At 37.6% G+C, this 11026-nt stretch overlaps 1 long non-coding RNA gene across 1 annotated transcript in view; it reads right to left on the bottom strand.

Moving 5' to 3' along the window:
- Positions 1-4537: 4537 nt before the first annotated feature.
- LOC125613321 overlaps positions 4538-11026 on the bottom strand; it is a 12051-nt gene continuing 5562 nt past the window's right edge. Inside the window, exons 2-3 of the long non-coding RNA XR_007343850.1 lie at positions 7523-7533; positions 4538-4549 (exon numbers count right to left, since the gene is read on the bottom strand). This is a non-coding gene — a long non-coding RNA (uncharacterized LOC125613321). The remainder of the gene's footprint in view (positions 4550-7522; positions 7534-11026) is intronic.

Here is an 11026-nt window from a genome sequence, read left to right as displayed (position 1 = left end):
CTCCGAGGTGGGGAGGAATGGGGAGGGCGGCCGGCAGCATGCCCGCTCTAGTCGGTTGCACCCACCGAGCTACTGTGAATCCTGCCAGCTCGGGGCCTGTGGACCTGGCCCCTCCCAAGTCACCTAAAAGTGCTTTTCGCAGCTGCACAACGTTTAACTTTTGCCCTGATCAGGGGCATGAGGAAGTGAGAAGTGGTTAAAAATGGAGCGAATCAGGGAATCAACTTGAAAAAGAGGGGAAATTTAAAGCTTTGAGTTGTGAAAATATGAGGATGGCTGTAGAAACCTGAGCATTTACAATGTGAATGAGCTTCTTTATCCCTTTGAGACGAGAGAACAGGTAGTCCTCTTCCTTTCCCACTTCCTTCGCTCCCTTCTCCCCACCCCCACCCCGCCCCGCCCCCGCCTCCCTTGAAGAAAACTGGAGGTAAAGGGGACTAACTGGTATTGGGCTATTGCAAACACGCCTGGGGAAGGAGTGACAGATAGTGAGCGAAAGAGAGTGAAAACGGCCTAGAAGCACGTTCTTGGTTTTTGACAAGAACAATGATAGGTTAAGAAGCACCGGTAGAGAGGTGTTTTGATCCTTCCAAGGGGTGCCGAAGGCATAGAACAGCAGCACACACTTGAGTGTGTGGATTGGCTCTTTTTGTTCTTGTCCACAATTGATGGTTTTCTGCAAGTCTGAGCTGAGAGGCTAGCACACTGTGTAACTCTCCTACACACTGTGCAAATACATTTTTTTTAAAAAACTGTTTTGTAGAACTGGTCAGGGGTGCTCAAGGTGGACGTTTCAGGCATATAATTCAATGACTGAACGTATTTTTTACTTTCTGCCATAATCTAAACTCTGTAAAAAGCAGGATACACTGTAGCATGTATGTTAGATACAAGTATTAGAGTTCTTGTCACGATGTTAAAGAAAAATATCACCTTTCACTGAGAGATTCAAGGTATAAGTACAATAATAATAGTAAAATTTGTTACAATGTGCCAGGCACTGTACTGTCTGGTATATATTTATTAACTCATTTAACAGATTTGTGTCCTGAGGAAATATTGACAATTGTGTACAAATAGTGTTATAGAAGTTTGTTGATTTCAACCTCATCTTTAAAGGAAAAAAATAATTCCAAACCAAGAAAGTGTCTGTATATACAAGAATGACTGAACTTACAATGCATAAATACTGTAGGATATTACTGTTAGTTATGCTCTTGTTTTAAAAGATTGAAATATGTGTAGGTACTCTTTCCATTACTATGACTGCTTTGTAAATTACTGCCATAATTTAGCAGTTTAAAATAACTACTTATTATGCTTACATATTCTATGACTCAGGAAATAGCTTTTCTCTGCTTCATTATGACATGACCTCAGTGGAAGAGTCAAAGGTCGAGAAACTAGAATCATCTGTGATTTTCACTCTAAAGCTGATGATGATTGAGGCTGAAGGTCTCAAGTTTTATCCTTGTAGTCCTCTCCATGTGGTCTTTTAGCATGAATTGGTTTGGGCTTCTTTAAAGCCTCTTGATTGTGTTCCTGGGACAAGTATCCCAAGAAAGAAAACCAGGCAGAAGTATTTCACCTTTTCTTGCCTACCCTTAGAAGTCATGGAATGTCAGTTCTGTTGCATTGTATTTATACAGGCAGTAACAAAGTTGCATCCAAGTTCAAGGGAAAGGGAAATAAACCCTATCTCTTGATGGGGAGAGACAAGTTTCCCAAAGGCAAGGTAGGAACAGAAACATTGCTGTGGTCATTTGTTTGTTTGGGTGGGTGGGTTTTGTTGTTGTTGTTTTGTTTTGTTTTGTTTTTGGAAAATACAACTTCCCACAAGCACTTACATTTCAAAGACCTCCTAAATACTTAAGGGGGGGGGGATATACAAGATGTATAATAAATATGTGTGATTCCATTTGTTTCTTGTTTTATAGAAAACTATATCCCCAAATCTGCATACATTGTTTAAAGATATATTTTTCAAAAATACATAGATTTTAAGTATTACCTGGGTGTTCAGCCAAACAATGATTTGTTCAAATCATGGCTGAAAAACTGGCCCCAATGGCCTGATTCTCAAGAAAAAATGTTTAAGGGTAATTTACTTAGAAAAATGTCTCTCAGTTATTCACTTTGGATTATAAACCCCTCCTAAAATACATGTGACTCCACTGGAATGAAAGAGTGGCAGCTAGTCTTCGTGTCCTTTCCATATTGGAACTTGGCCACTGAGCTTGCCCACTTGGCCACTGACTGGATATTGTCTCAGTTAATTTCAGAAGGCTGAGAATTGTAAATATTTCTTTTAGGTCAGTGACTTAAGTGTTACTCAGTTTGTGTTCCCATAACAAACACATAAAGGGGGACTTTTCTTAAGCCTTTTGGCACTCTTATTTAGTAATTCAGGATGCCTAGAATGATGAAATAAATTCTGGTCCCCTTGATAATCAATAAGCTAGTGAATTTTTTGGAATCTTAAGTTCTAGTGACTTCTTTTTATATCCTGGTATCAAAATCCTAATGCTGGCCTTATTAATCAGATGACCTCTCTAAGAAATCTCTTTATATTATGAAATTCTTCCTACTCATGTTTACTTGATATGATGATAAAATTAGTTTAGTCATAGAAATAGAATTAATTCACTCTGATGCATGAGGTTTATTTGCCTAGTATAAGACTAAAAAGTTGGGGCTGGGGATGTGGCTCAAGTGGTAGCGCGCTCGCCTGGCATGCGTGCGGCCTGGGTTCGATCCTCAGCACCACATACAAACAAATATGTTATGTCCGCCGAAAACTAAAAAATAAATATTAAAAAAAATTCAAAAAAAAAAAAGACTAAAAAGTCAGCTACCTCCATGAACAATGACATCATATGAAAAGAAATGTTCTCAGAACAGGGCAAGTATAACCAGTGATCCTCTTCTCTCTGGGTAATTGAAATTTTCATGCTTTATAATAATGCAAAGGTTACTTGTTTTTACTATTGTTTTTGTTCTCTTTTGAACAACAAAAGGATACATCTTTATTTTTTAAAGAAGAAATTCATGACTAAAGCCCCATAGCAGTTTCAAAACAAAGTCCTAAAGTAACTTCCTGAAATTAACTTGAAAATAGAAAAATTCCCAATTCTTTCTAACAAAAAGACATTTGTGCCAGATGTAGTGGCACATGCCTGTAATCCCAGCAGCTCAGGAGGCTGAGACAGGAGGATGCAGAGTTCAAAGCCAGCCTCACAATTTAACAAGGCCCTAAGTCTCTAAAAAAGGGGGGGAGGGGGCAGTGCGCAATGGCTGGGGATGTGGCTCAGTGGGTTAAGTGCCCCTGGGCTCAATGCTTGGTACAAAAAAAAAAAAAAGACATTTTTCTTGTATTGGCTAGATTTAGAGAGGAAACCTAGCTACATATGTATCTATAAGGTAACTGGGAAAGAAGACATTAATAATGAAAAGATACTTTAATTCTCAGCAGGATATCAAATGCCATTATATGACATTCAAAAATGTCATATAATGGCATTTAAACTACATATAATTTATGAATAAATATTTCTGTCATTTTATTTTATATGTCATTTGGTTCTTAATCCTACTAATTCTATTATACATAACTCCCTGAATGTGTGTGTCCTTAACTTTGTTTCATTTTAGATAAAAGGCATACATCAAATTTGAGGGCTATAGAATTTAATCAAAGGAGGAGTATTAGTATATTGTTTTACTACCTGTAATCCTGAAACACTCTACGATTCCTAGGTATTTTAATTAACAATTTGGTTCTTCCTTAGGATTTGAAGGATGACAGTTTGTTATTAATCCTGTCTCCCTTCTAGAACGGTGGTTGGCAGTTCCAGTTGTAGGCACAGATTTTGTTTGTAGAACTGAGGTCTTACCAGAGAATGAAGAACCAGAGAGGGTTATGGTTAAATGGTTCCCATTTCCATTACTTTCAACCAAGTACTAACTTTTCATACGAACTTTTCATACTAATTGCCTGAAGACATGGAAAGGTTGTTCTCATACACTTGGGGGCTGCTGAGAAGTGTTGTAGAGAATCATCTGATCCTTCAGTATTAAAGCTATTGAGAATTCTTGGTCTCCACTTTAGCTTTGCTCTCAGCTATCAGTACTCTAGAATTGCTTTACCTGTCTCCTAGGCCAGCTTCATCAAACAGCACCTATCCTCTACCACAACTTGCTTCTTACTTCCTTAGCATTAACTCTGCTGGCATTTCACTGAGAGAAGAGAACTGTTCCATCAGTGCACACCCCCACTTTCCTCTCCAGGCCTATAAATTAATTCATATCTGAATTTATCCTTGCCTCCTTCCCCCTAGTCTTAGAGGATGATAGATGGCCCACCCAGTTCATCCCAACTAATGCCTCTCTCTACCTGTGAGCTTGATGCCATCTCTTTCAGCATTTTGGATCATCTGTCTCATCATTTCTTTCTCCTGAATTTCCCGTGTTCCTCTTGCTAGCTACTGCCTTGGAGTTTGAAAAATGTTCCCCATTGGAGACTTCTCCTATTACCATCCTGTCCCTACACCTTTCTATCATGAATTGCTGGTCTGTGATAACAAGCCACTGTCTCCACCATGTGCAGATTAATTCTTCATCCAGTGGATTAGGTTCTTGCTTAACCCTTCCTCTAATACCACTATGTCAAGAGTCACCTGTTAAGACCCAAAGGGTTGGGCTGGGGATGTGGCTCAAGCAGTAGTGCGCTCGCCTGGCATGCGTGCAGCCCAGGTTCGATCCTCAGCACCACATACAAACAAAGATGTTGTGTCCACCGAAAACTAAAAAATAAATATTAAACAATTCTCAAAAAAAAAAAAAAAAAAAGACCCAAAGGGTAGACATTAGACTCTTCAGTTCTCTAGTTACTTTATTACTCTGTGGCATTTATTCTTGCCTTTCTATCTATAAACTCTTCCCTTGGTGTGTTAGTCAGCTTTCTATATTTCCTGCTATTTACAACTTTCAGTTAATGATTATTGTATATATGAATGAACAAACTTGGAACTGAACTGCTTGCTGTTCCCAAAATATAGCCAAAATGATTTCTAGCCTCTGTGTCTATATTCAAAAAATTAATATCTCTCCACCCTGAGTGTTTTGGACTTCTGTGACTGAACTTATTCACAGCATTTCTTTGCTTGTCTGTGGCTTCTACAACAGAATTCTTAAGGATAGGAATTATGTAATATTCTTCTTTCTACTGCTATATGCATAATATAATGGCATGAATAAAGGATTGAGCTGGCTCTACACCCTTTCAGAATATAAATCTCTCTCTTAGTGTAAATACCTTTAACCAGGTTTAATCATATAGGACTCCTCTTATCACTTCTCTTATGGCATACTTGGGGCATAAGATAATGTTGCTTAACATAATCACTTATAGATGCATTTTTATTATTAAAATGAATGCTTGGGAGCAAAATGCTTAATGACAGCACAACAGTTTATGTTTATATGTTGACTGAATTATTTTGGCTTTAGGTTACCCTAACATGCATGAAATGTTTCAGTGAAGGTATATTTTTTTATCATAGTGGGGACTTGAGTCTGTGAAGTCAATCCAGAAAAGATAAGTGATTCTGTCAACTGTTCAAATGTTGTGTTAAAACAAAAAATTATTAGAAATAAAATACTTCGTTCATCACTTTTTTTTTTCTGCATGAGAAAATATAGAAACAAGACATTAAAGCTAGGTTTAGAAAGGACAAAAAGCCTAAGGCTAATAATAGTACAGTGTGCTCATTGGGGGTGGGGAGGACTGGATTCCTAAAATATTTTGATTTGTTACTCATTTTGATACATATAAGAAACTGTCAAATCTAAAATGCAACCATAGTGAGGAAACAGAGGGATATGATAACCAAGATATTTGTAAAGTTATATTTATACACAGTAATGGAGATCTCTAAGTAATGTATAAACATGCAGCTGCTTCTCAGAATTCCCATAGGAGCAACCTTTGAAGTTTAGGGAGTGGCTGAGGGCTCCTTTGATCTTCTCAGTCTTTTTTGCACTTCAGGGAGTTTTGAAGGAGGGTAATCTTGCTTATCAGTGAGACCTATTGTTAAGCAAAAGAAAAAGCAACTTCCTAGCTTTATTGAGATAGGTAGTGCAGGGGGCTTTTCTGGGACTGAACTGCCACTTTCCAGAAGTAATTAGATGGTGCAGCCCCTTTGCATCTTGCCTAACCCACTTCCAGTAGCTTTCCCATTGGCTAATTGCTGCTGGTCTGTCCTTCAGTTTTAAAACATTCTTTGAAACAATTGCTTACATATAAAGAAATTCATCTTATAAAGATCTTTAAAAATTTGGGGGGTATTTTAATGAAAATAATACGTGCTTATTCAGATAAATACTGAAAACTGTAAGGAAGAAAAGTTTTTTTATATATGATGATGATGATCCTTAGAGATAATCACAGTATACAGTTGGATACATTTCCTTTCAATCTTTGTATTATGTAAGCATCTGAGAGAGACCAGCTTATTTTACATTTGCAATTTGTATACTTCAAGAACAATGTCATGTGAATATTTTTCTCATGTCTTTAAAGATTATTTATAAACATTTTATGAATCATTTATTTACTTCCCTATGGTTGGATAGAGATATTTTATTTTTTAGAAACAGCCAGGGTCTTAGAATGGGGTTTTTCCCCCACAGAGGGCTTGAAAAATTAATTTGAAAACCTCTTAAAATACACACACACACACACACACACACACTAAGGAAAGGATTTAGTTTAGGACTTCATGCTAGGTTAATGCTCACAGTATCCCCAGGACCACCACCATAGCTACATGTTTATCATCTTTATTTTAGTATTCACTAACATCAATGGGGATACCTCTTTAGAGTTTTAGGGAGGTCAGACATTATCAAGTTATCTCAATTATTCATCCACTTATTTGTTCATTCCATGAGCATCTGTTACTCCCTGCTAGGCATTATAAGAACCAAGGCAAATAGGACCACTTCACCCTTGTTGTCATAGAGCCTACAATGTAGACAGGGAGAAGAGTAATTAAGCCAGCAATTTCTATAACATCCAGAAAAAGACTACAGTAGGGAAAGTGGTGACTAGTAGGAGTGCACACAGCAAGGGCACCTAAGGTTTGCCAACATAGCAACATTTAGTCAGAGATTTGGAAGGTAATGCAGGAATTTGTTAGACAAAAGAGAATGGGTGGGTCTGTTTTAACAAGAGAACACCTGAGGTAAAGCCTGGTAAAAAGCAGAATGCCTAGTAGGCAAGTGAGGCAACCGTAGAGAAACCTAGAGAAGTGGAGAAGCGGAAACCAATCACCACTGGCCTTCTCAGCTACCAGAAGGTTTTAGGATTTAGTATGAGGTGCACTGGGAATCTGTTGAAGATTTCTCTTTGAAAAATCTCATTCATACTGCACTCTGGAAAACAGATTGGGATTGACAGTGTGTGTGTGGTGTGGGGAGATAAGAGAGACAGAGGTTATTGCAAAACTTTAAGCAGTAAAACCAGCTCTTCAGCTGCAGTCTTGCTGAGGAAATCCTACAGGAGATGCCGGAGGTGAATTCTGTAACCATTCTTCATTCCAGTCAGTCATTTATTACATTTAGCTTCTGGTCCTATTCAACCAACCTAGCATGTATTAAGAACATTAATAGGGGCTGGGGATGTGGCTCAAGTGGTAGTGCGCTCGCATGGTATGCGTGCGGCCCGGGTTCGATCCTCAGCACCACATACAAACAAAGATGTTGTGTTCGCCGATAACTAAAAAAAAAAACATTTAAAAAATTTAAAAAAAAAGAACATTAATAAATGGTTTTTGCTTTGTTTGCTCTTTTCTATGTCTGGAGAAGGAATCCATCATCTGACACTATTTTCCTGTTTCTCCAAAGAATAAAGTATGAGCAGGAAAAGTATCCATCCTAAGAATCTTCCTCACTCTTTTTTAATGGTACAGAGGTCCCCAGCTTTCCTAAATTCATTCAATGAGATGCTGAATACTGAGCTAGTTGCCAAAATCTTAGTTTTCTTTAGAAAAGCTTTCTAAGCTTGCACAGCCCACAAAATTCCTGATGTGTATAAAAAGGGGAAGTATCTCAATTCTAACAATATAAGGAACATGGGGGTCTCCCCCATTAAAACACTAATACATCTTGGACCTAAAAACATGGAAATACAGACAAATGAAAAAAACTACTGTAGAGCCATCAATAAATAACTGTTAATATTTTGAAGCATTCCATTTTAACCTTTCTTTTTACATTGAAGTGTTGGGTATCAACCCAGGGCTTCACACATGCTAGGAAAGCACTCTATCACTGACCTGCAACCCCAGTCCTCTATTTTAGTCTGTGTATAGTTCCAGGAGGATTGCTCTCAGGTTCCTGTGATATACACCTTCCCACACACACAAATATAAATTTATATACTTGATTTTTCTAAACTCAACATCATAAATTCATCATAGAAAAAGTGCATGCTCTTTTAAATATTACAATAAAAATGTTAAGCAATGCAACAGATTTCAATCTAATGCAATACAGGACAATGCTTATGGTGGCACCAATGTTTGCACTATAAACAATGCTGTGATAAGCAGTTTGAGCATAAAATTTTGGGGGTGCTTAGGATTGTGCCCTTAGAGTAATTCTTAGAAGCAAACCTAATGATTCTTTTTTAAGGCTCTTAATACACATTGCTCTGGGCTGGGGATGTGGCTCAAGCGGTAGCGCGCTCGCCTGGCATGCGTGCGGCCCGGGTTCGATCCTCAGCACCACATACAAGCAAAGATGTTGTGTCCGCTGAAAACTAGAAAATAAATATTAAAATTCTCTCTCTAAAAAGAAAAAAAAAATACATATTGCTCGATTTGATTTACAAAAAGTGACGTGCCCAGTTTATGTTTTCACTAGCAATATAAGAATACATGTTTTAATTAGGCAACATTAAAAACTCAGTTAATTTGATACTCAAGGGAAAAAATTAAATATTAAAGAACGACAATGTTGTTTTTATATGCCCATAGTAACTAAGTAAGAAAAAAGGAGAAACTAACTATAGGGACATCAAGGCAGACCTACACTCATAGACTAATTGACTGCATCTTCTATAACTTGGTAATGTAGGAAGTTAGTATAAGGGTTTTAGAATTCCTTTAAATTATTTGAAAATTGTCTTTGTGTATCTATTTCTGCTTGACTGCTTCTTCTTAACTTTAGGCCACAGTATTTCATAAATGAGGTTAGAAATTTGAAAGGATACAGTATATTACAAACCATAGCAGTATTAACATTAGTTTATGATCTGTGTAATTTGGGTATATGCCTTTGAAGTTCATTTTGTAGCAAATTAATTTTAGATGGGAAAAGTTAAAGGCTGAATATTAAATCAATAAAAATTATAATGACTTAACTAGAGAAAACACAAGAGGGCAATCTTGCACAGCAATAAAATATCTTTGCATAGGATAAGAAATAAGTCCACATTTTTAGTCAACTATGATTTTTTTTCAATAGAAGACCTTTAAGGTCTTGTTGGTATATATTGTCTTTTTATTAACTGTTTTATAAAAGTTAATTTTATAAAGTAATTTTTGCAAGGAAATTTAAGAGTTGACATCCATACAACAAATTTTGCACACATTTGAGTTGTACTTTTTTTTTTTTTGAAAGAAGTAAATATTTTTCATTAGCTACTATATATACTTCCTGGTTTCAATTTGTAGAAAAGCAAGGAAATATAAGATCTGATATATGATACACCTAAAAAATATTTTTTTCCTAGTAGATTTACTATATCTTTCAAAATAAAAACAGCTTAATTCTTTTTCTAATTAAGAACATATGATCCCATAAACCTCAGTTAAAGAGACTATTTTTTTAAAAAAAATTAATGAATTGCTAAAGGAAGAGCACTGTCTACTGATTAGATCACGATAGACAAATGATATTTTAGTTATTTTATTTCCTTACACTTATATAGTGTAAGGCTGGAAAATGCGACACCCCACGACACAGATTACCAAAGAGGTTTCCGCTTTATTACAAAAGGCTGTGTGTTTATATAGGTCTAAGAGAGGTAGCAGGGGCTGAGGTAGATAACAGCTCGCCCATTTATTGGCAAGCTCTTCCATATGTCAGTTCCGGAGCCCAAGAAGTTAATTCTAATTGGGGCTAAGGCTTCCACCAGCAGGGTTTGAACATTGGCGCTGGCGGGAACGTTTCGCGCCAGTGAAAGAAACAAAGAGGGGAAAGAGGGTCGTTAGACGCCATGTTGGGGTGTTTTTCTGGGGTGCTGTCACCGTTATGTTTTCCCAACATATAGAACTGTAATTGTAGTTAGTTCACTAGAAAATCAATGGTATAAAGAAAAAGGAGGTTTAAGACAATTGCACACACTTTGTGCTGGGAGCCATTAGCCAAGTAGGTATGACAATTTCCTTGCCAGCGTACCCCATGTTGCTGACATTTTGCAGTGACATTGAATGTAGTTGACCTTGCTCAAGGACCAGGGCGGATTAGGGTGTTCCTGGTTTAACATAATCGGGTTTAGGGCGTTCCCAGTTTAGGTTCCAGGTTTAAGGTTTAAGATTATTCCTGCTGGGAATAGGGCGTATCCTGCTGCCTAAGTTCCCCTTGAGTTCTCACGGGATTCAGAGTATATTTTGGAAGACAGATGCCCAGAGAGGTGAATTTGGGAGAGAACGTGGATTTGGGCGGAGAACGTGGATTTCCCCAGAACGTGATTGTAGACGGCTGGTGTGAGTTCGGGAATAAAGAGTTGCTGTTTGAATCTACAAGCTGTGTGGTGGCTCGTGATTGTGTGCCCAGCCAGACTGTGGCATTTGGCGGCTCGTACGGGGAACGTCTAAAGCTTGGAGGTAAGTGAAATTGCTTGCCCCTGAGGGAAGGCGAGAGAATGGGTGATCACGTCAAAAAACAATGTGTTCCTGTTGTGATTTATTTTGTTTTTGTTTCAAGCTGCCTATCCCTAGAAATTTCTCAGGCAAACTGG

The sequence above is a fragment of the Marmota marmota genome, unplaced genomic scaffold, assembly GCF_001458135.2.
Source record: "Marmota marmota marmota unplaced genomic scaffold, marMar, whole genome shotgun sequence".
NCBI lineage: Eukaryota > Metazoa > Chordata > Mammalia > Rodentia > Sciuridae > Marmota > Marmota marmota.
Note: the sequence above shows the minus strand (reverse complement) of the source record. Positions and strands in the feature narration are given on the sequence as shown.